Source organism: Lynx rufus, unplaced genomic scaffold, assembly GCF_022079265.1.
Source record: "Lynx rufus isolate CCGP_SWC_20201006 ecotype Redwood Valley unplaced genomic scaffold, mLynRuf1.p SCAF_15, whole genome shotgun sequence".
Lineage (NCBI taxonomy): Eukaryota > Metazoa > Chordata > Mammalia > Carnivora > Felidae > Lynx > Lynx rufus.
Window position 1 is genome coordinate 45,889,443 of NW_025814829.1, and position 23,637 is coordinate 45,913,079.

Below are 23,637 nucleotides of genomic sequence, written 5' to 3' on the forward strand. Positions count from 1 at the left end.
AACGCCTTTCGAGGACTGTACTTCTCCATATGACTATTTTACAAATAACAGCGGCAAGAAAAAAAAACAATTCATTTTTTTAAATCTCCCTAAAATTTGCACATTTTTTGTTCCCATATTCTTTAGTAATTTACTCTTACTGTAATGTTTCTAATACTGTTAATTACTGCTTTATGTTTTGCGTTGATTTTGGCAACTTCACATTGTTAGTAAGTGTTCAGATAGACTCTTAATTACCACAGGTTAATGGGAACTTATTGTTTGGATTTCTATTGCATCTTAATAACATCTGCTCCTCTCATGTTCCTCTAATGAAAAGCTTCGGTTCTAATAACTTAATATTTTGAAGGATTATTATGAGATAGGAAAAATAATAGACTGATGCTTTTTTCCCTAACTGCTGTGAAGTTTTGATTGTACAACTTAACCTACATGTAAAACGGAAGCATCGATGCAGTAGCATCCCCATTTTCTAACTGTGCAACTGTAGCCTTGCATTTTAGCTCTGTGAATGTTGAAATACTAAAAGAAATAGAATGGATGGTAATTCTAACACTTCAGACTAGTTCTTAGTTGATGCGATTGACTAGTTTTACTGGACTGAATTCTTTTTTTAAAGCTCCTTATTAAATATGTGTGTTAATTAGATTAGCGATTGCTTAGTTGCTTCCTCTTAATGGTCCTTTGGGACCCTTTGCTTTGTCTCATACAAATCAAATTTGTCCAGTAAAAATTTTGAATTCATGTAACCTACCCCACAAGGTTTTTTTAGGATGTTCTTTGACCCACTAAAAGCATATGAAAAGGTTTGCCTGTCCCTGTGATTATTTTTCTAGAGAGCTTATTGCTTTTATTAGATTTCTAAAGGGGATCAAAATATTAATGATTAAAAATGAGTGCTATGAAATGTAGTCTGGCAAGTTGGCTTGATAAGGCTATGCATTAAATTGTACTAGCAATACCAATTACTAAAAATTATATTAGTTTTCTGCTCTTGATTTGAAGTTTAGTTTTTATATAGCTTCACAAACTTAAAATGAAACAAAGAAGTCACAGAGTAAGTGTATTAGAAGTTCTTTATTTTAATCCTTTCATTTTTTCTTTTATTACTTCCACTCTAGATTCATGTTACCTAAGAGAGTGAGAAACTTAACCAAATCACTCTGCCTCGGTTTGCTTTGTCACCTTTTTTTTTTTTTTTAATTTTTTTTGATTTAACTTTATTTTTTATTTTTTAAAATTTATATCCAAATTAGTTAGTATATAGTGAAGCAATGATTTCAGTAGATTCCTTAATGCCCCTTACCCATTTAGCCCATACCCCCTCCCACAACCCCTCCAGCAACCCTCAGTTTGTTCTCCGTATTTAAGAGTCTTTTCTGTTTTGTCCCCCTCCCTATTTTTATATTATTTTTGCTTCCCTTCCCTTATGTTCATCTGTTTTGTCTCTTTAAAAGTCCTCATATGAGTGAAGTCATGTGATTTTTGTCTTTCTCTGACTAATTTCACTTAGCATAACACCCTCCATTTCCATCCACGTAGTTGCAAATGGCAAGATTTCATTCTTTTTGATTGCTGAGTAATACTCCATTGTGTATATATACCACATTTTCTTTATCCATTCATCCGTCGGTGGACATTTGGGCTTTTATAAAAAGGTCTCACAGACCACGAGATCCTGACATGAGCTGAAGTCAGAAGCAACTGAGCCTCTGACTTCTGCTCAACTCATGATCTCGTGGTTTGTGAGTTTGAGCCTGGCGTCAGGCTCTGTGCTGACAGCTTAGAGCCTGGAGCCTGCTTCAGATTCTGTGTGTTTGTGTGTGTGTGTCTCTATCTCTCTGCCCCTCCCCTGCTCACTCTTTCTCTCAAAAATAAAATAAACATTAAAAAATTAAAAAAAAAATACAGAGATTAAACGTAGTTGCCAGAGGTGAAGTGGGTGGGGGATGGGTGAAAGACATAAAGGGGATTAAGAGTATGCGTATTGTGAACACTGAGTAATATATAGAATTGATGAATCACTATATTGTATACCTGAATCTAATATAACACTGTTATGTTAATTACACTTCAGTTAAAAAAATTTAAAAATTTAAAAAAGTCTCATGAATTCCTATTCTAACAAAATACACATTAAAAAGAAAAAATAACTCTGTAATAATTGCTGATAATCTGCATGTAATCTCACAAATAAAAAGGAAGAAGAGGTAAATAGGATTATAAAAACACCTTTTTCCCATCTAAAAATATTAAATCTGTTTACGAAAAGAAGTTTCAATGGGGTTTATGTGTATCAGCTACCTTATTAAAGGTATGTTTTATGGGGTATGCCATGAGTTATTAGTATAACTTTGAATAGGTGTAAAACATGTTTAACTTTTAACATGAACTTTATGGGAGGAATTGTTTAGAGTAAAATATCCAAATTTGAAATAAAAGGAGTGTATCCATAATTGGTTTACTCTTTCTCACAGTTTGTTGATAATCAGTATGTCTGGTGGTAGATCTGAAAGTATTTATAGAGAATCTAAAGAAAGAATATGAAATAAAATTTTCATGTGATATGGGTAAGAAGTAGTAAAAAAAAAAGGATGTAGAACTATTTAATTACAAATTTTCTTATAGTTTGCTTATAAATTTAATTATAATTTTTTATATTTCTATTTTTGTAAATGGACCATTATTGTAGTGTAAATAATTGTCTATTCTGCATTATCACCTGAGTGTTTGATGAATTAATCTTGAAAACAAGTTTCTTGGGAAACTTAGTAAGTCAATTGTTAAGAAAATATATTCAGTAACAGTACATTTTGCATGATCAGTTACACATGCTACTTTGCAATAAGATTCTTTGTGGTATTTTCTGTTGTCCTATCTTCAAGTTCACGTATTCTTCCCTCAGATTTGTCAAGTCTGCTGATCATACCATTAAAGGCATTGTTCATTCTGTTACTATGTTTTTGGTTTCTACCATTTGATTCCTTCTCATAGTTTAAGTCTCTTTGCTGAAATTATCTGACCTTACACATTTTCTACTTTTTTCATTGGACTCTTTTCTTTAAGAAAGAAAGAGTCTTTCTTAAGATGATGATAGTTATTTTCACATAGTGCCAACATCTGTGTCATACTGAATTTAGTTTAATGATTGCTTTGTCTCCTCAGATTGGTTTTCCCTCAATGCCTTGTCATATTTGGTTAAAAGCCATGCGTTGTGTGGGACAGTAGGTACTGAGGGAAATATTTTTTATGCTGTGGGTGAGCCTGCTTTTCATTCTCACAGACTTCATTGTGGGGGTTGTGTTAATGTAGTCATGATTGAGGTTGTTTTGAAGTTTGTTGTTGCTATGATTACCCTCAGAGCACCATATTCTCGTGATACTTTGTGTGTAGAATATTGGCTGCTTTGCCAGAGGATTTTTCTCAGTGTGTTCTCTGCTGAGGTTTTGGTCTGCTCTTTGCATTGTTTCCCGGAACAAATCTGTCTCTTGTAGTAATCCTTGCTATATTCCTTTTCAATCTTATTTCTTAGTGCTTGTTTATGTGGTGGGGTGGTTATGAGAGGAAGGACATTCTTTGAAGTTTGGATTAATCCTCAGTCCAAGTTTGGTCCTATGAACCTAGGTCTTGGAGTTGTGGACTTCACAGTTCTTTCTGCCCATCTTCTAAATGTCATGCTAGCATATGTTTCTGACCTTCCCCTGAGAGTAAAACACTTTGTTTTCCGTTCCTCTCCCTCAACTGCAGTTACTTTCTACCAGTGCCCTCAGACCACCCCTCCTCCCCATCCATTTCTCTACAGACTAATGCTTTTGTTCTTTAGAGGACATAGTAGGTGTATATCTGACAAATCTAAGGGGAGAATACGTGAACTTGAAGATAGGACAACAGAAAATACCACAAAGAATCTTATTGAAAATTAGCATGTGTAACTGATCATGCAAAATGTACTGTTACTGTATGTATTTTCTTAACAATGGCTTTAGGAAATTGTTGTGTTTCCAAGATTTTAGAAAAGTTTGGAAGAGCATACTGCACCCGTCTCCCAGTGTTTATGGTTGCAGGGGCCTCATACTTTTGTACTAGCCACCTTGTAGCATTTTGTTAAACGCTAACTTAATCTTCCCACTGGCTTGTCCAGCTATTTCTGTTTCAGGTAAGCAAATACAGTAAAACCATGGTTTGTGTGCATAATTCCTTCTGGAAACATGCTTGTAATCCAAAGCACTTGTATATCAAAGCGAATTTCCCCATAAGAAATAATGGAAACTCAGATGATTTGTTCTGCAACCTAAAAATATTCATATAAACAGGATTAAATACTGTAATATAAGACAAAATAATAAAATACAAAATAGTAAGAATAAACAAATTAACCTGCACTTACCTTTGAAAACCTTTGTGGCTGGTATGAGGGAGACAAAAGAGAGGAGGGTTATTGTGTAGGACGACTTCCACTATCACTAACGGAATCACTGCTATCTACTGGCTCATTGGAATCTTTTTCTGCGTGGGGGCCACTGTATACGCTCGCATGGATGTTGACTACAGTACTGTATTAATCAATTCTTGTCATATGCTGTATTTAATGTAACTGGCAATAAGGCAGCAGGGAAAAGCGTCTACATCTGCAGGTAGCCTGACCTGGAATGAAGCAAGGCATTCCTAAACTGACTCTTGTACAGAAAAGCAAGGGACTGTCCATAAGTGCTTTGAAGTGACAAAAAGTACACTACTGCCAGTTGTGGGCACCTTCCAACGTTCTGAAAAATCACTGATTTCTGCCAAACACCACAGCCTGAGACCAAGCATCTGAGCATGGGAAATGATCACCCACAATCCTGCAGACAGAGAGAGAGAGAGAGAGAAAGAAAGAGAGAACCATCAGCCCAGTTGTGATCATGTGACATTTGGTGTCAGGTCCTACTCATATTGCAAGACCTCACTGGTTTATCAAGTTAAAATTTATTAAAAATGTTTGTTCGTCTTATGGAACACTTGCAGAACAAGTTGCTCGCATCCCAGGTTTTACCGTACTCTGGTATTCTCTCTCCATGCAGGCGCCAGTTTCTTCTGGTTTTAGATTGTTTCGCCTGTGATTCAGTTCTTTAATAGGTTCAAGAAATGTCATTAATTAGCAGTAGTTCAGCTTTTTTCTTGCAATCATAGGGGCATTGCTCTTTCCAGCTTTCTCCATCTCTAAGCTCAGCTCTCTAGTTTTTAGTACTTGCGTTACTTCTACAGATATATGGGGTTTTAACGTTCACTTTTAATTATCTTCGACTTCTTGCTATTTAAATTTGTGTATTGTCAGCATATTTCAGAACTATGTTAATAGTAATAGGCCTTTTATTTCTTATAGCATTTTAGGGATAATTACCTTTTGCAAAATATGGTTTATAATGTATGTTCGTCTATAATCACCCCTTCCCGCCATACCACATGTAGTCATTTAGTTGAGTGACAGAAGTAATCTCAATTACAAAAGACAATTCAGTATCTGAATTGTTAGTAGCAATGAAACCATTTATCTGAAATTTGTTTTCTAATGAAAGTCTCAAGACCTATTTAGCCAGGAACAAGAATTTTTGAAGTGTGAGGAAAATACTGATGGTATCTAGAAGTTGTGACGTGACAGGATCTTAACCATTAGGATTTTTAATTATTTAGTCTCAGATAAGGAAAGTTTCTAGGAAGTTTGCCAGGCTTCTTACATGTAGCTGACAGTTGTGAAGACACTTTTATGGCAATTTGGTATTTTACTTACGAGTCGAGGGAATTTCTGTGGAAGTTCAGACAATATAGACTGTTGCGGTGATTTACTACAACATGAAAAATGTTGGATTGTTTTCAGTTTTATTAAATGCAGTCCTATTCTTCAGTAATCGCTAAATTTAAAATCAAATCTACGTAAGTACAAAGTTTTGACCATTAAAGAATGGAGTCTTAGAAATGTAAAAACAAGTTTGGTGCATGTCTAAGCACAAATCTGATCTCATTTCCCTCTCAATTTTGATTCCATATTCTGTTCTGTCCCCTGCTACTCTGTCATGTAGCGCTGCTAGTTCAGGCTTTCATCATCCCCTGCCATTACCTAATAGTCCCGGGCTAATTTACCTGAGCTATTTAAAATGCTCAGTCATGTCCTGATGATTATAGAACAAAATATAAGCTTCTTTATGTGACATTTAACACCCTCCTTGATCAAGCCCCTACCCACTTCTTCAGCATGGTCACCTGCCACTTCCATAGGCACATTCTGCACTCCGGCAACACTGAACTGATTAAAGACCCTCAAACACCCCATCATGGTTTGTTTGTTTGTTTATTTGTTTATTAACCCTTGTACCTTTGACCTTGCTGCTCACTGTGCCCACATGCCCTTTTCTTTCCTGTTTGTTACATATTAGAATGTCATTAGACAGGAAGTCTTTTAAGTACGGTGCTGAGTTTTGTAACTACACAAGTAGTAGAGTGTTGAGTAGATGACTACCATTAGATTTCCTTACCTTTTGGCCTTTGTAGAAATGAATTCTATAAGATGTCTAATGGGGTGTCCTTCAAACTTTTTGAATACTTCTGGTGACAAGGAGCTCCTGCTGCACAAGGAAGCCCATTATATTTTCCCGTGACTTCAAGTCTTACAATGTTGGCCCATAAGAACAGCTCTTACTTTTTCCCATCACCTCAGAAACGGTAAATATTTAAAAAAATGTGTAATATTTAAGAACCTGTAACTCCACATGCAGTAAAAGTCAACATCTTCTAGTTTTCTTTGTGTTAACCCACTCTTTACCTCAGTCTTACTGAATCCTTTGCAGGAATAACATCACTTGAAAATAGAGGTGAAGAGTTTGGGACACCTGGGTGGCTCTGTTGATAAAGCATCCAACTTCAGCTCCGGTTGTGATCTCACATTTCATGAGTTTGAGCCCTGCATTGGGCTCTCAGCACAGAGCCCGCTTTGGATCCTCTGGATCCTCTGTCCCCTTCTCTCTCTGCTCCTCCCCCACTTGCGCGCGCGCGCGCTCTCTCTCTCTCTCTCTCTCTCTCTCTCTCTCTCAAAAATAAACATTAAAAAAGAACAAGGAAATAGAGGTGAAGAGTTCAAATCTGCATTCTGTGAAGTTGTGCCCATGTCATGTATTTTCCTTTGGTATGGACTAGTTTAAAATGTGGGAAAGGGAACATGAAGAAAAGAGAATAGGACATTTACTAGTACTCAGATTTTCATTTTATTTCATTTTATTTTAAATTTTCATAGGTTCCCATTTATGAAATTAAGTTTTCTACTAAACTCCTGTGAGCTACTTCTGTAGTTTTCGAATTCCAGTACTGATAACTGAGTAAATTTATATAGATTATGTAAAAGTATTAAAACAAGCTTTAGGTATATGATCATTTTCACTGAACTCAGAAGCCTCATTAGATTAAAAACTATTGTCCTGTTTATCTTGGTCTTGTTTTGGCCTTGGCATGGGATCAGGTAAATAGGCACTCAGTAATGGTTTTGTTGTTGTTGTTGTTGTTATTGTTGTTTGTTTTAACAAGTAAATCTTTCCTCTCCACTTCCCTCTCAACAACCTCTTAACCAATAGCAGAAAAATGCAGACTTCTCCTTTCTCTGAATTCAACATCTATAGACGGTTTTTAATATCTGTACTAGCGTTTTTTCAAAGTATGATCTTACTGATCATCTATTTCAGAATTATTAATTACCTGAGATTTGTATTAAAAATGCGAGTTTCTAGACCTCAGACTTATTAAGTTAGAGTTTCTGAGGGTGAGAGCCAGGAACATCCATTTTGTTGTTGTTGCTATTATATCTTTATGAAATGCGTAGTTCTCTTCTTTCCTTTTATTAAGTAGCCTAGAATTACATGGGAGAAGCAGAGATCCCATCCCCAGCACATCCAGTCTTGATCCCACTGGAAATTTCTAGTAATGTTTATAATTTATAATAATGTTTATAATAATGTTCATATCTGGGAGGGTGCAAAGAGGTGTTCCAGCAGTGGCCACTACAGACCTGCGTTCTTCATTTCACAGGAGTCATTAGGTATTACTATCTTAAACCCTTCCAAGAGCAACATAAGGAGGCTTTCTAAGTTCCCAGGAAGTCAGTCACTTTGGAAGATGTTTTAAGGACCAACTCCAAGGGAAACATTGGGTAATAGGCTGGGATTCTTTCTGATTTCCTCAGTAACAAAAATGCAGTCTAGAAGATTCTTGTAGTTCTTGTAGCAAATCAAGGTCTTAAAGCTGGAGTTAAAGACCTGTCTTTCAAAAGGTGGCAGTGGTGACAGCAGGGCACAGAGCTTTTGTGCCTCTTCTGGGCTCTGCGCTTGGTGTGGAGCCTGCTTAAGACTCTCTCCCTCTCCCTCTGCTCCTCCCCTGCTTGCATGCACATACTCTCCCTCTCTCAAAATACAATTAAAAAAAAAAAAAAAAGTAAGTTTGCTCATTGCCCAGTACTATTCCTTTTCTTGCCTGGAACTGTGTTCACATTGTTCGTAATAAATCTGTGTTGCCTTGCTCTCCCTCTCCCACTTACCTAAATCCTCTCATCCTTTCCCAGCCCCATCCCTACTTTTTTGTTCCTGTTAACCGTTTCATCTATATGCTTTCTGGTTTCTAAGTTACCGATACACCTACAGAATGCATTTTGCCAGCTGCCATTCAAGTGTATTATTCTCTAATTGTACTTTATTTAGCATTGCCCCTGTTTATTCCTTGCTTCTAGTTTGAGAGCAAAAAATATCAACATGTGCAGCTACTGTAATAAGAGCTACTTAGTGCTCTAGGAAAGAGTTAAGATAACATTTAAGTCTACTTAAGCTAGGGAGCCTACTTTATGTTTTTTGTCAATTTTATAAGATCATGAATATGGTGACTGATATATTCAGATAGTCATACTGCAGTCAGCTGCCTTTTAATTGTAAAGAAATTTAGGTTATAGTGTTTTAATAACTGCCACTTATTTGGTGCCTATAATATTCCGTTTCCTTTTTGGTTAGATGCTTTACTTGGTTTCTTTTGAGTCTTTAAAAATTCTGTGAAGCACCTAAAATTACCTGTTTTATTGTTGAAGAAATTGAGTCTCCAAGAAGGTGAAGCAGTGCTATGGCAGAACTGAAATGCAGTCTGGGGCCCCGTGTCTTACATTCATTGCTGTTTGTCATGTGTTATGTGGTAGCCCTGGAGCAGCACCGAACTCTCCAGACGGTTTTGCCAGAGTGTTCTGGAGGGTTGTGCAGATAGCACCCTTCGAAATGCACACTCGATGGTCAGAGGCCCTCCGTGGTATACACCAAGTAATTGTTTTCTGTCAGCTGTGTGATTGCAAGCACATTGTTCGTGAGCTTTATTCAGGAGAGCATCCAAGGTGCAGAGGTATTGATACGTGAGGGAAGTTGTGGGTGTCTGGAGATAATATTTGAGTTGTTGTGTGGCAAGGAAACTTAAGTTGATTAGGGCTGGATAATGAGAAGGGAGAAGAGTTTGGAAACCACTGGGAATGAAGGGAAGGTGGTGAGTGATTTTTGGGGGGTATATCTCAATCCTCCTTTCCTTGTACATGTTCTTTACAACCTTTGTTCCTAGAGTGAAGATCACTTTGACTTTATATGGTTTAATGGTTCTTTTTCCATTATCTGTCTGAATCCTGTTTTTTTCTCTAGTTTATTTGAATGCATTAAAGTGTATTTAAATGAGAATCTGCTGCAGTCAGGAAATTGCTGTAGGAAAGACTGGATAACAAAAGGCTTCTTAATAATGAAGCGCACCAAAAATGGAACCTGCAGGAACCAACCATGTGGACAAATGGAAAAATACCTTTTGTCTACAAATTGCAGTGATCCTACATAAACATGGAGGTCTCTGTCTGGCTTAGGGCAGCTGACTAAGTCCGATCGTTCCCCTCCATACAGCCTTAGAAACCAGCATTCCAAGTACTGCTTTTGTGCCATTTTGTTTAATATCTGTGACAGTTAAGTGTGCTGGAGTTTTAATAGACAACCAAGTGAGGTTACTTCTGCATCCGTCTTTTTTTTTTTTCTTTTTACTTAGTAGTTGTGCATTTTATTATTTTTTATTTTTTTACCCTTTTATTTAATTTATTTTTTTAAATTTACATCTAAGTTAGCATATAGTGCAACAATGATTTCAGGAGTAGATTCCTTAATGCCCCTTACCCATTTAGCCCATCCCCCCTCCCACAACCCCTCTAGCAACCCTGTTTGTTCTCTATATTTAAGAGTCTCATATGTTTTGTCTCCCTCCCTGTTTTTATATTATTTTTGCTTCCTTTCCCTTATGTTCATCTGTTTTGTGTCTTGAAGTCCTCATATGAGTGAAGTCATATGATATTTGTCTTTCTCTGACTACTTTCACTTAGCATAATACCCTCTAGTTCCATCCACGTAGTTGCAAATGGCAAGATTTCATTCTTTTTGATTGCCGAGTAATATTCCATTATGTGTATATACCACATCTTCTTTATCCATTCATCTGTTGATGGACATTTGGGCTCTTTCCATATTTTGGCTATTGTTGATAGTGCTGCTACAAACATTGGGGTGCATGTGTCCCTTCAGAACAGCACACCTGTATCCCTTAGATAAATACCTAGTAGTGCAATTGCTGGGTCAAAGGGTAGTTCTACTTTTAATTTTTTGAGGAACTTCCATACTGTTTTCCAGAGTGGCTGCACCAGTTTGCATTCCTACCAGCAGACTCCTGCATCCATCTTAACTAGTTTTTAGATATTTTATGGTCTTAAAAATAGGTTTCATTTGTTTGTTTGATTAAGCCAAGGGAATGAATATAGGAATACTTTTTTTCCGAGAGACCACATTGACTTAATTAATCAGGGTTATCAGTAGAGGTCAGTCAGTATTTTAGAGATGAAGAAGCTGATCAGGGGTAACTTCCATGAAGTTTTTCTCATTAAAAATTGATTTGTCATTAAGAAAGTGACTGTTCCAAAATACAGTTTATGTGATTTTTTAAGTCTATAAAAAATTTTAGGAATGACCATTACTGGGGTAAAGCTAGCTACTAAGTATTAATTTCTTAGCACTAAATTTGAATTCTTAGATTTTTTTCAGGGTGTGTGTTCTGTCAGCAGGGGAGGGGTGGATAGCAACGGAGGGAGCTGCAGTGGCATTTCTAATGCCCTGAGGTGTGGTACACAGCACCAGGGTGTGCTGTAAGCAGGCCACTGCTGGGTTTATTTATAACTAATTGTGTGAGGATCTGTCCTTGTTTGTGGTTCTGAAATCCCCATATATTTCTTACGCTGAGCAATTATTGTATCAGACAGTTGTTGAATAGCCTTATTTTTTGAAACTCTTTAGAAGTCATTAGTCTACTCTGGTCTTCATTTTGATGAACGATTTTAAGATTTCGTACTCACTTGTATTATTTGTGCTCTGCTTAGTTACATGAGAAATTCAAATCTAGATTCAAGACCCTTCACTAAAATGACCTCTTACTAAAAATTCTGAACACAAATATTATCGAGGCTTAATTCAAAAGGGAAAGGAATGTCGTATGACTGAATCTATCTTAGGATTTGTTTATAAATATATTTGAGAGGTGTCTCCACCACTCCATCATTTTCTGGGATGTTTCAGCCAAGGCCGAGAAATGTAGTACTTAACCAGGTGTTCTTAAATACTTTGCAGTGTCTCTGTCATTTTGAACCTGCTTGCTACCATGTTCTTCCATTTCATCTTCCCTGTAGTTCTGTGTGTGCTCTCCCCCTTTTGCTGCCAGATCGTATATGCCCCTTACTCCTCCACAAACTCCAGTAAATCTAGTAGATGACAGCTGGCTTCTACTCAAACCAGATACATGAATATAGGAATCAAGTGACCCTCATATATGACATATCAAAGCTGACATAGTAATTAGAGATGGATTTATTTGAATGTGAAGGCAAGTACATATTTTGTACACTGTCCTAGTACCATCAGTTACCCATTCTTCCTTGTGGAAGCTCAGAATTCGATCCTCACAATATAAACTTAAGTCCCATTAGAAGGAATATGTATTGTCTCTTTACTGTTATACTTAAAGACTAGATAGAATTTTATCTACTTTTATGGCCATGGATATGCTAAAATCAGGGGCAGTCACAGAAGTAATGGCATAGCTATATTAATTTTCTTCTGCTAGGTTGGTGCCTGTTCCTGTTGTTAAATAGTTTTAATATCCACCCCTGAGAACAGTATGTGTTATGTATGCTCTAAATGTGAACAAGGTTCCTGTGGATACCAAATTTAAAAAGGTCTTAACAGGAAACAGGAAGTTTGAGGTAGAGAGGCGAGATGATAATCTGGTGATTCCGGTGGAGGTAGATTCTTGGCAGAGGTGGATCTCCTTCCAGTTCCTTCCTCTGTGTGTATGTGTTTCTGTCTATGCATTTCCGAATTGACACTTAGACATGATTTTTGACTACTTTGAAGTCCAAGTCATTGATGTATTGTTAGCCTTTCAAAATGGTAAAACATCTTAGAAGAAATCCTACAAAGAAATTGTAGATTAATCTGTATATGTGTATATGATCATTTTCCCAGTGGAGCAGTTGATACCAAATCCTTTTTAATGAATGTGAATTTTCATGTAGAGAACAGATCCAGTGGTAAAATTCAGTGGGCTGGTATTTTATTTATAGTCATTATCGCATTAGGTTCTTTTACTTTTAGATAAAATTTGAATTTCATATGCATCGATGTCTTCTGATTAGTACTGTCCTTTCATAAATCTAGGTATAGGAAATATCTAGCACCTAGAGCATCATTAGTTTGCCATAAAAAAAAATCTGGTCCACTTTGTCTTAGAATGATTATAAAAAATCTTCAATATGGATGTTTCCATTATTCAGGAAAATCTTAATTATAAAGCTTAAGAATTTTGAAATTGAAAATATGATAAGCCACCAAATTTAGAAGTCCTTTTAAAATTAAAAAAAATTTTTTAAATGTTTATTTATTTTGAGAGAGCATGAGCATGAGCAGGGGAGAGGGGAGACAAAGAGAATCCCAAGGAGGCTCCACGCACAGTGTGAAGCCTGACATGGGGATCATCCCATGACTGCAAGATCACATCCTGAGCTGATATCAAGAGTTGGATGGACGCTTAACCAACAGAGCTACCCAGGGGTCCCCGCAAGTTCTTTTGATTAGCTGAGTAATTCATTTCCTCTTATTATATAAGTTAGTTATAAAGAACAGGTATTTAAATGAATAAAAAATGAAGTATGATGAATATAATATATTTTATTAAAATAATGACTCATTTTATTAATCATGGATTATGACTATATCATTCTATTGATGATAGTCTTTATAAAGTTTATGCTAGATAGGGACCCAGTATCATCTTAAAATGAGGAAATTGGTAGTGAAGAAAAAAAGGATTTGGATTTAACTGGATGATCTTGAAAGTGTTTCCTTGTGATGAAGAAACTCCACAGTCTCCCAGATCTTGAATTGGGATTGGCAGGGAGGAGTAGAGTACTATAGAATACTCTCTTCCACCTTAGATCTGTGGCCAAGCCCTTTTCTCCAATGACCGCACTTGAAGTCATACTTCTAGGGAGATTATATAAAGGACCAAATTCTACACAGAGAAAGGCTTTAAGGACTCTTAAGTATATGAGATTTGAAATGTAACATCCATATATAATAGAGTCGAGGTTTTGCCATAGATTTCAAATGTTCATCTAAGATGCCTTTCTCCTTCCATTCTGATTTTGTAAATTTGGGTTGGGGCCAGGCATGCTATAAGCTTATTAAATCAGTATGCTACAGACCCACAATTGATATATTGTTATCAGTCTTCATGTATTGATTCATGGCTTTGCTATTCCATACCTGTGTTTGTGGCTTTGGACAAGTTACCAAGTGTCTTGAAGATCATGTTCCCTTGTTTTAAATTGAGGATGAAAATGGTAATTTCCTCATGAAGACTGCATTGTGGAGGCTGAGTGAAATAATTCATATTAAGTCCTTAGCACATTAACTGGCCTGTAGTGGTCAACAGTGGGTTATGTGATAATGATAGAAGTTTGGGTTTTTTGTTTTTTACTACTTCTCCAAGATAGTAAAATGAGATAGTAGTAAAATGAGAATCTTAGATAATAAGATCAAAAAATTCATTTATTGTCTGTCTTATAAATTCAATTCAAACAAATAATTCAGCCTTAGGATCCTCTCTAGAAGGCAGGGAAAGCTAACTAACATTTCAGTTTAAAGAGTAGGATCTCTTATTGATAGATTGTGGTTTTGTGCTCATTCTTTCTTAGACATATTTATATATATATATTCATGAAGTCAGTTCAGAAAAACCACATGCTGAAAGAAAGCTCAGGGACAAAACAACAACAACAACAACAACTGCTGGGCTTACAAATGGCATTCATTTAAAAATCTTTGAAGATCACTTTGGAACCAGTGTTTGGGTATCTTTTTGTGGGCTCTCACGTGCTCCCGTATGCAGCCTAGATTTATGGCTGGATTAAGGTCAGTGAACACACTCCAGTCAAGTTGGAGGACTCTTCTTATGAATCACATCCAGACAAAAGTGTAATGCATATAATTCTGAGATCCAGAAATGATATAAACTTGATAAAAGAGATCTACTCTATTGTCCTAATAAAAGAATGATTTCTGCGTGTTAGGAAAGCCACTGTGTCTCAGTAAGAGGAAGCAACTACATGTCAGCACTTTGAGTAGTTTCTCTTGTTTGTATATAAATCAGAGGGTGCTGTTGAGAAGTTTATAAAGGTTTAGGGATGGTTTTGAAGAAAATAAAAAGGGGTCGAGGAAACCGGATGATTGAACAGTATGACTTAACAGAGCATTGATAAAAGAAAACTGTTAAAAATCTCTGCATATTATATTTGCATCTCATGTCAGAGGAGAGGAAAAGGATGTTCCTAAAGCAACTAGAGATCGTACATGAACAGGAAAGCTGAAGGGGCAAATGCAATTGAAAGTGTTCTGTGGCTGCAGGATCCTGAGGCAAAGTCAGATTTGACTGTATACCAAGTCCATGAATTCATATGCAAAGAGAAAAGCCATTGTAGTTTTCCAGAACTATTTTAAATACAAATATCCCCACCCTTCCATCCCACCCCAAAGAGAAAAAAATGTGGCAAAGGCCCCCAATCTTGATATAAAAAGAGCCGAGAGTATGTATGGTCTTTTATTTGCAGTGACACCGTGGTCAGAACTCCAAATTAACACCCTTTTCTGGCAGTGAGAAAAGGAGGTAGCTGTTCATAAAAAAGAGAAGGCCAGATAAGACAAAAAAACTCTATTGAAAGAATATTAAGGAATTAACAGATAGATGTAGATTGTGAGTTGTTCTTGGTTGAAGTCTAGTTACCTCACATTTTTATATACTTTATTAATATTTATTTAAGGAAGAATATGAAATTCAGCCACCTTTCTCACTGTTCTGTGTCCTCTAGGGAGTTGTATTTGCAGATACTTTGTGTTGTACATAGTGATTTACCAGTTTCATCGTTTTGAGTGTTTGCCTAGAGAATTTAAATGGATGTACAGGTTTAACTCAGTGGACACTTTAAGAAGAAAATTCAGTGCTTGTAGTACAAACTGTTGAAGACAGACCACTTACATTAATTTTTACTATCTCAGCTGCAGCTCTTGGCTTTTAGAAGACAAATGTGAATAGTATTTCAGTGTACTTTACATCTGCCCTCTCACTAATAACGTTCTGTCACTTGACAGGAAGACTCAGTCTTAAAGATCATATGTCTTAGCTTTGTTTTTCCCCTCAATAAAATCTCCAAAGAACTTGCCTTCCTGAGTTTTACAACACAGACCATAAAGTTGCTTTGGAGGAGAAAATGGTTTCTGAATTTTTTGAGATTTTTATTTGGCAAGGTTGTGCTTTTAAAACATCTCAGGGGAAGGGGGGATCATGTGCCATTTAGAACTTCTGTCTTAGGGTAGTGTTCTGATTAAGACTACTAGAGTCCGATTGTCAGATTTGCTTCCTGTTGCCACTAAATACTAGCTCCGAGGCTTTGGACAGGTTACAACCTTTCTGTACCTCTGTTTTCTCTTCTGTGAAATCAGAATAATAGTATCTTCCACATCATATTGTGGAACAAAATTAGAAAATATATGAAAAGTTATTGAGATAGGTGAGAAACTCAAGGTTAATGACCAGTCAAGAAATAATAAATGTTGCTGTCATTATCTTCAACACTTCTACACTAATCCATATAACTGAACAACTTGCACCTGTTTTTAATTCATTAGATATTAATTTTGCAATATATAAAATATATTCCTAAGTATATAAAATATATTTAGATGGTTTGCAACCCGATATAAATATTTATAAACATCTGTGGGATAAGCCTGAATGAAAGAAATCCTTCTAACAGAATTACTCCTGAAAGTATTGACCCTAGAGGGGGAGACATTACTTCTAATAGGGAGAATTATAGAAGACTTTATGAAGATATCGGCTCTTGTGCTGGACTTCATAAAGACATACAGGGTTTCTGAAGGCTTAAGACACAGGTGAAGGACAGGTAAAGACCTGGACAGAAGACCAGAAGCCAGCGTCTATTTAGTACCAACCAGGCATTATATGCTAAGTGTTCTCTCAATTCAAAATCTTCACCATAAGTCTTTTAAGGTATATACTTTTTTTTTTTAAATGTTTATTTTTGAGAGAGAGAGAGCGAGCATGAGTGGGGGAGGGCAGAGAGAGAGAGAGGGAGACACAGAATCCATAGCAGGCTCCAGCACAGAGCCCTATGCAGAGCTCGAGCTCACAAACCGTGAGGTCATGACCTGAGCCTAAGTCAGATACTCAACTGACTGAGCCACCCCGGCGCCCCTACGGTATATACTTTTGACCTCTATTTACAAGTGAAATTAAGGGTCAGAGAAGTTAACTGATTTACCCAAGGTAACACAACAAAAAAAGGAATAGTAGAGTTAGAATTTGAATCCAGGTCTACCTGGCTCTTTTTCTGTACGGCCTTCAGGCTGGAGAACAGTGTGAACAAGAGTATAGATGAAAGAAACTGCAATAGATGTCTCAGAAACTTCTAATCGAGTAACCTAAGTAAAGAAAGTGGGGTAGGAACTCTGTTGGAGGATGAGAGAGGTTCCAGATTACATAGTCTTGAATGCCATGCTGAAAAAAGAAGTGCAGTCTTCTCTCCTTCCTTCCCCCACGCCTTTCCTTCCTTCCTTCATGCCCAGTTTGGAGCACAAGGTGGGGCTTGAACTCATGACCCCGAGTTCAAGAGTCGGATGCTTAACTGACTAAGCCACCCAGGGGCCCCAAAGTGTAGGCTTTCTTATGTAAGCATTAGTAAGCTCCTAAAGCCTGCCTTCTAGGGAGATGATATTATCACATGGGAATAATTTCATGGCAATGTATAGAGGGCATTATACTGAGAAGAGATTGTACGTGTAGTTAGGTAGGCTATTAAATAATATTTTTTTCTGTATTCAATTTCCTTTTAAAAATATTTAAAAGTTGGCCTCACATATTACAAACATGTTTATTTAAAAGTGAGTATGGGGCGCCTGGGTGGCTTAGGCGGTTAAGCGGCCAACTCTTGATTTTGGCTCAGGTCATGATCTCAAGGTTATGAAATTTGAGCCCCTTGTCGGGCTCTCTGCTGAGTGTGGAGCCCCCCCCCCCCGCCCCTTCCCCTCTCTCCACTTGTGCTTGCTCGCTCTCACAAGTGTGTGCTCTCTCTCCCTCTGGAATGAATGAATGAATGAATGAATGAATGAATGAATGTTTCCATATATTCATTTCAAGAAAACAACTTTTGGTGGCATCTGGCTGGCTTGGTCAGTAGAGAATATAACTTGATCCTTGGGGTTGTGGGTTCAAGCCCTATGTTGAGTGTGGAGCCTACTTAAAAAAAAAAAAAGCTTAAAAAAACACAGCTTTTGAGCTGTGTCTGAGGATACAGTTATTGTCTTCCACTTACCAGCATACAACTTCTTTTTTCTTTTTGTAAGAATTTCACTTGCTTAACTTAATAGATGTGGATTGAAGAATTTTTTTAAGGAATAGGATTAAAGACAATGACTCTAGGTGCCTGGGGAGTGTGAGAGGGGGATGAGACATCACTGAAGGAATAGAACGCTATTAGAAAAATTAATTCTGTCTTTTCCTTGCCATTGATTCCTTGTTATCCATAAATAACATCCTAACTCTAGTTATGAGAGAGTTCATTTGTGTGTTTACCTCAGCCTGTTGTTCTCATCTAATCAACTAATACACAAGCTGACTCACAATTCTCATCACTCCCAAACACCATTTTCCCCCCAGACTCATTACGTTTGCATGACCATGGCCCTTTGCCTAAAATATCCTCTATCTTTTCTCTTGAGAAATTTCAACTTTTTTATGTTCCATTTGTGGTCTTATGTTTGAAGCCTTGCTAAATCTCTCCCTGGTAGAGGATCACTTCCTTCTTGCTTCCTTAGTTGCCCCTCTGAACTCTATATTTCTTATAATAATATAGTAGTTTTCTATTTAAACCTCCATTTACCCTCCCAGTCTGTAATCTCAATATCAGACATCACGTCTTCCTCATCTTCAGAACCCAGTACATAGTAGAATACCTGTAATATCTACCCTAATGATAGATTAATAAAATGGCATGAAATTAATAAACTTTATACTGAAGCCACTATCATGGCATGATAGTGCTGTGATAATGGCCATTTATTCTTTCTGTGGAAGCATTTTGGAGAGAGTTACCTTATCACCTCAGAGATTAGAGAAAGCTTTTTCCAGAAGCTTCTGTCAAAGCCAAGTTCTAAAGACTGAGCTTCAGGAAATTGTGCAAAGGCCCTTAAATGCCACAGATTTGAACTTCAGGTAGAGTTGCTTTTGAGGTCACCAAGTCATCTAATGCCAAATCCAATAACCCATTACTACTTAAACAATCCTTTCATCTCCTCATGGTTTTTTGGCAGTTTGGGCTACCTTCTTTTTCTTAAACTCTTACCCAGAACTAGAAGCAACTTTTCCTTAAAAACACCCACTTACAAGATGCATACTGTGTGCTGGATACTTCTATATGTATCTCATTTGATGACAACTCTATTAGTTCCCTTCCCTTCCCTTCCCTTCCCTTCATTAGCTCTATTAGCTCAGTTTTATTTTACAGATGAGAAGACTGCGATTTAGAGAGGTTAAGTAATTTGTCCATGATGACATAGTTTGGAAGTGTTAGACCATTGAGCTTAAGTGTTTCTGACACCAGTGACTGTTTTTTCCACTTTGCCACTCTGGCTGTCTATCTGTATAGCATATTTTTACCCACATGTTTAAGTTAATTTGATTTTAAGGATACGGATTGTCTTACTTCGGTCCATTTCATCCCGAAGACCAATTAATAATATGTGCAGAATATAGAAGTGAGCTCTGTGGACTTGCTTTTTCTGCAAGGGAAACCTAGGACTTCTCTTAGGTGATCAAGAGGCTTGGAATTGAATATAAAATATGGCTTGTCACTTTAACAAGAATGAAATCCCAAGTTGGAAGTAGGGTTGTTTGTTACCTGAAACTCAGACAAGATAAAGAGAGAGTAGAATCGCCAGATAGAAAACTTATGATTCTTTTACATCTTGAGAAAGCCCCGAAGGTGTGCTTGATCTACCATACAGTTGAAGTTCACGGTAATGATGCTAGTTTATCTGGAAAGATTTCACTTCTGATCATGGTAGTTGCTTCAGAGACTCAGAACAGGGGAATGAGATACTTATCCCTTATTCTCTTGTACTGTTTGAATTTTTATCACATATGTATATTGCCAGTTCAAGTAAACCAATAAGTATTAGAAAGAAAGGTGTCACAGTGACCCCTGAGGAATGGTATGTTATTGTCCCCATTTTTTAATCCAGCAGCTTGCTAAACTCTCTCAATAATTTTAATTATCCATTTCTACATTCTTGAGATATTGTATGTACTTAATAATATGATCCACAAGTAATGAAAGTTTAATCTCTACTTTCCCAATTTTATACCTAATTTGTATTCATTTTGCTTTATTATTTTGCCAGGATCTCTAGTATAATGTTGAATGGAAGTGATGATAACTGGCATCTTCATCTTGTTACTTACTAAAGGGAAAACTTTTGAGTATGTCACAATTATGTATAATCTCTGCTGTAAATTTTTGTAGAAACCTTATAAGGAAGTTTCTTTCACCTTTCAGCTTGTGGACAATTCTTATCATAAATGAAATTGGAGTATATTATTGCTTTCTTTTGTACCTATTGAGGATGATGTAATAATTGTTTAAATATTGTCGTGATAGATAATTTAATTTTTTTTTCTAATTTTAATTCAGTCTTACCTCATTGGAATAAGCCTATATTGGTATATATTCATGTTAAAATTGACCTGCTATTTCATTTGGGACTTGTTCATCTATTTTCACAGATAACATAGGCCTATAATCTTCCTGTCTTGCATTGTTCTCGTCACATTTTATTTTATTTGTTTTGAGAGAGAGTGTGTACGTGCACAAGTTGGGGAGGGGCAGAGAGAGAGAGGGAGAGGGAAAGAATCCCAAGCAGGTGGCAAGCTGTCAACACGGAGCCTGATGTGGGGCTCTCACTCACAAACCGTGAGATCATGACCCGAGCCCAAACCAGGAGGTGGACACTTAACCAACTGAGCCACTGAGGCGCCCCTGTTCTTGTCATATTTTGATTTCCTAATTATATTAAGTTTCATGAAACAAGTCAAGGAGTCATCTTTTCTGTGGACAAATATGTGTGATATTGCAAGAACTCTGTTCTGGAATATTTGGCTGAACTTCAGATAAAATCATGTAAGCCTGAGGTCAAAAAATATTTTGACACTTGACTTTTTCTTTTTTTATGCCTGTAGGATGATACATGTTTTCTATTTCTTCTTGCTCAGTTTTGGTCAGCTTTTTTTATAAGAATTTTTCTACTTGGTTTAAATATTCAAATTTGTTAACATAAAATTTTTTATTTCCACTTTTTTCCTACAAAATTATTTAGTCTCATTCTGAGAGGAGAAATCAGTTTTACATAATGCTTAAGAGTTGAGGAAAAATATTCTATATTCTGATTTTGTTTAATAGGTATCTTTCTTCTAGTTAAAAGTTTATCATAGTGAATACCAAGGTTTACACATAAAACCATTCTTATTTTATGAAAGTCCATGAACATAGTATTTCTGTCCATCTATTTAGGTGTTCTTTGATATTTTTCAACATTGTTTTATAATTTTCAGTGTGTAGGTCTTATGCGTATTTTAGCCTTTAAGTGGTTCATGTATTTGATGTCATTACAAATGGTATTTTTAAAAAATCCATTTACTAATTATTCATTGCTAATTTATAGAAATACTGTATATTGGTGTTTATATAATGACATCATATCTGACAACCCTGCTAGATTGGTTTATTAGTTTTAGCAGCTTTTTGGAAGATTTGTTAATATTTTCTGCATAAACATGTCATTTACAAATAAAGATAACTTCTTCATTTCTCATTTGTGTGCTTTTTCTTTCTTCTTCCTATTACATGGTGTAGGACCTCTAATACAGTGTTGAATAGGAGTGATGAAAGCAAGCATGGCTCCCTTTGCCTCCAGCCTGAAAGAGAAAGAGTTCAGCATTTCACCATTAAATATGATGTTAGCTAAAAGTTCTTCATAGGAATTCCTTATCACCTTAAGGGAATTCCTTTTTGTTCTTTGTTTGCTGAGAGTTTTTATTACGAATAGGTATTAAATTCTGTCCAATGCATTTTCTGTCAGTTATGACTACATGATTTTTCTGTACTATTTAAAATGGTGGATTACATTCATTGATTTTATTTTTATATATTAAGCCAATCAGAATATCTGAATAAATCCCACTTGGATATGATGCATTATTCTTTTTGTATATGGCAAAATTCTGTTTACTGGTATTTTTTTTTAATGTAATGCCCTTTTTTTTTTTTTTTAAGAATGTTTATTTATTTTGAGAGAGAGAGTGAGAGTGACCTGGGTAGGGGCAGAGAGAGAGGAAGAGAGAGAATCCCAACAAGGCTCAGCACTGTCATCACAGAGCCTGATGCGGTGCTCGATCCCACAAACCATGAGATCATGACCTGAGCTGAAATCAAGAGTGGGATGCTCAACCAAGTGAGCTACCCAGGCACCCCTGTTTACTGGTATTTTGTTAAGGGTTTTTGTATCTATTTATGAAGGCAATTGGAATGATTTTTTTCTCTGACTTTGACTTACAAACTAAGTTTGGAAGGGTTCCTTTTTCCTCTGTATTCTGACTTCTTCTTTCTTCTGTCATATTTGAGAATTTGCAGACTTCATAGAATTTATACATTACAGTGCCTGTGAGTTTTCTTGGCATAAAGTTGTTTGTATTTATTCTCTATCCTTTTAATAACTGTAGGAAGCTAGTGATATCCCCTCATTCATTTCTGATATTGTTAACTTACATATTCTTTATCTTTTTTGTAGAAGGTTATCAATTTTATTTCATGCACTAGCTTTTGTTTTTAATAATTTTAACTATTTTTATCTTATTGATTCTGCTTTTTATTATCATCATGTTTATGTTTATATAATTTGCTTTTTTTTCTAGCTTCTTAAGCTGCATGTTATTATATCATTGATGTTAAACCTTTCTGCTTTATTCTTATAAGCATTTAGAGATAAAGTTTTCTATCTAAGTGCTGTTGAGGCTACGTTATACAAATTTTGATATGTTGTGTTCTTATTTCCTTATGAGTTCTTATTTGAGCCCTGGGTTATTTAAGGGTGTGTTTTTAAATTTCCAAATATTTAGAGATTGTTTTAGATGTCTTCTTTCTATTGTTTTATACTTTTGTTCAGTCAGAGAACATAGTTGCATAATTTCAGTCTTTTAAGTTTATTGAGCTGTGTTTAATGGTCTGGCATATTGTCTGTCTTGGTGAATAGTTCACATGCACTTGAAAAGAACATATAGAGGCTCCTCGGTGGCTCAGTCAGTTAAGCATCTGACTCTTAATTTCGGCTCAAGTGTCATGATCTCACGGTTTGTGGGATTGAGCCCCGTGTCAGGCTCTTGGCTGACAGTGCGGAGCCTGGTTAGGATTCTTTCTTTCCCCTTCCCCACTTGCATGCGCTCTTGCTCTCTCTCTTAAAATAAATATTGAAGAAAGAAAAGAATGTATAGTTTTTGCCGTTTAAGTAAGATTTATGTAAATATTAATTTGCTCAATTTGTTTTTGGTAGTATGATTCAAATCTTTTTTGTCTTTGATTTTCTGTCTGCTTATTCTTTGAATTATTAACAGAAGAGTATTGAAGTCTCCAAACCCAAGTGTGGACTTATCTGTTCCATTCAATTCTGTCAGTTTTGCTTTGTGTATTTTGAAGCTCAATTTTAGATATATACGCATTTAGGTTTTTAAAAATTGATTGACTCTTATTTAAATATAAAATGTCCCCTTTTATCCCTGGTCATATTCTTTGTCCTGACGTCTACTTTTTCTGATATTAGTAGAGCCATTCTGGCATTCTTATGTTAATATTTGCGTGAGATATTTTTTCTCCTTTTACTTTGTATCTTTAAAAAATTT

General features: G+C 36.2%; 1 protein-coding gene and 1 non-coding gene across 8 annotated transcripts in view; both read left to right on the top strand.

Annotated features, from left to right (window-relative positions):
- The window catches only part of COP1 (COP1 E3 ubiquitin ligase), a 279,328-nt gene that overhangs the window by 243,457 nt on the left and 12,234 nt on the right, over nucleotides 1-23,637 (top strand). The gene's annotated exons all lie outside the window — the stretch shown is intronic.
- LOC124510519 (small Cajal body-specific RNA 3) lies at nucleotides 9,790-9,930 on the top strand. The gene has a single exon (XR_006961726.1). It is a non-coding gene; the product is annotated as a small Cajal body-specific RNA 3 (non-coding RNA).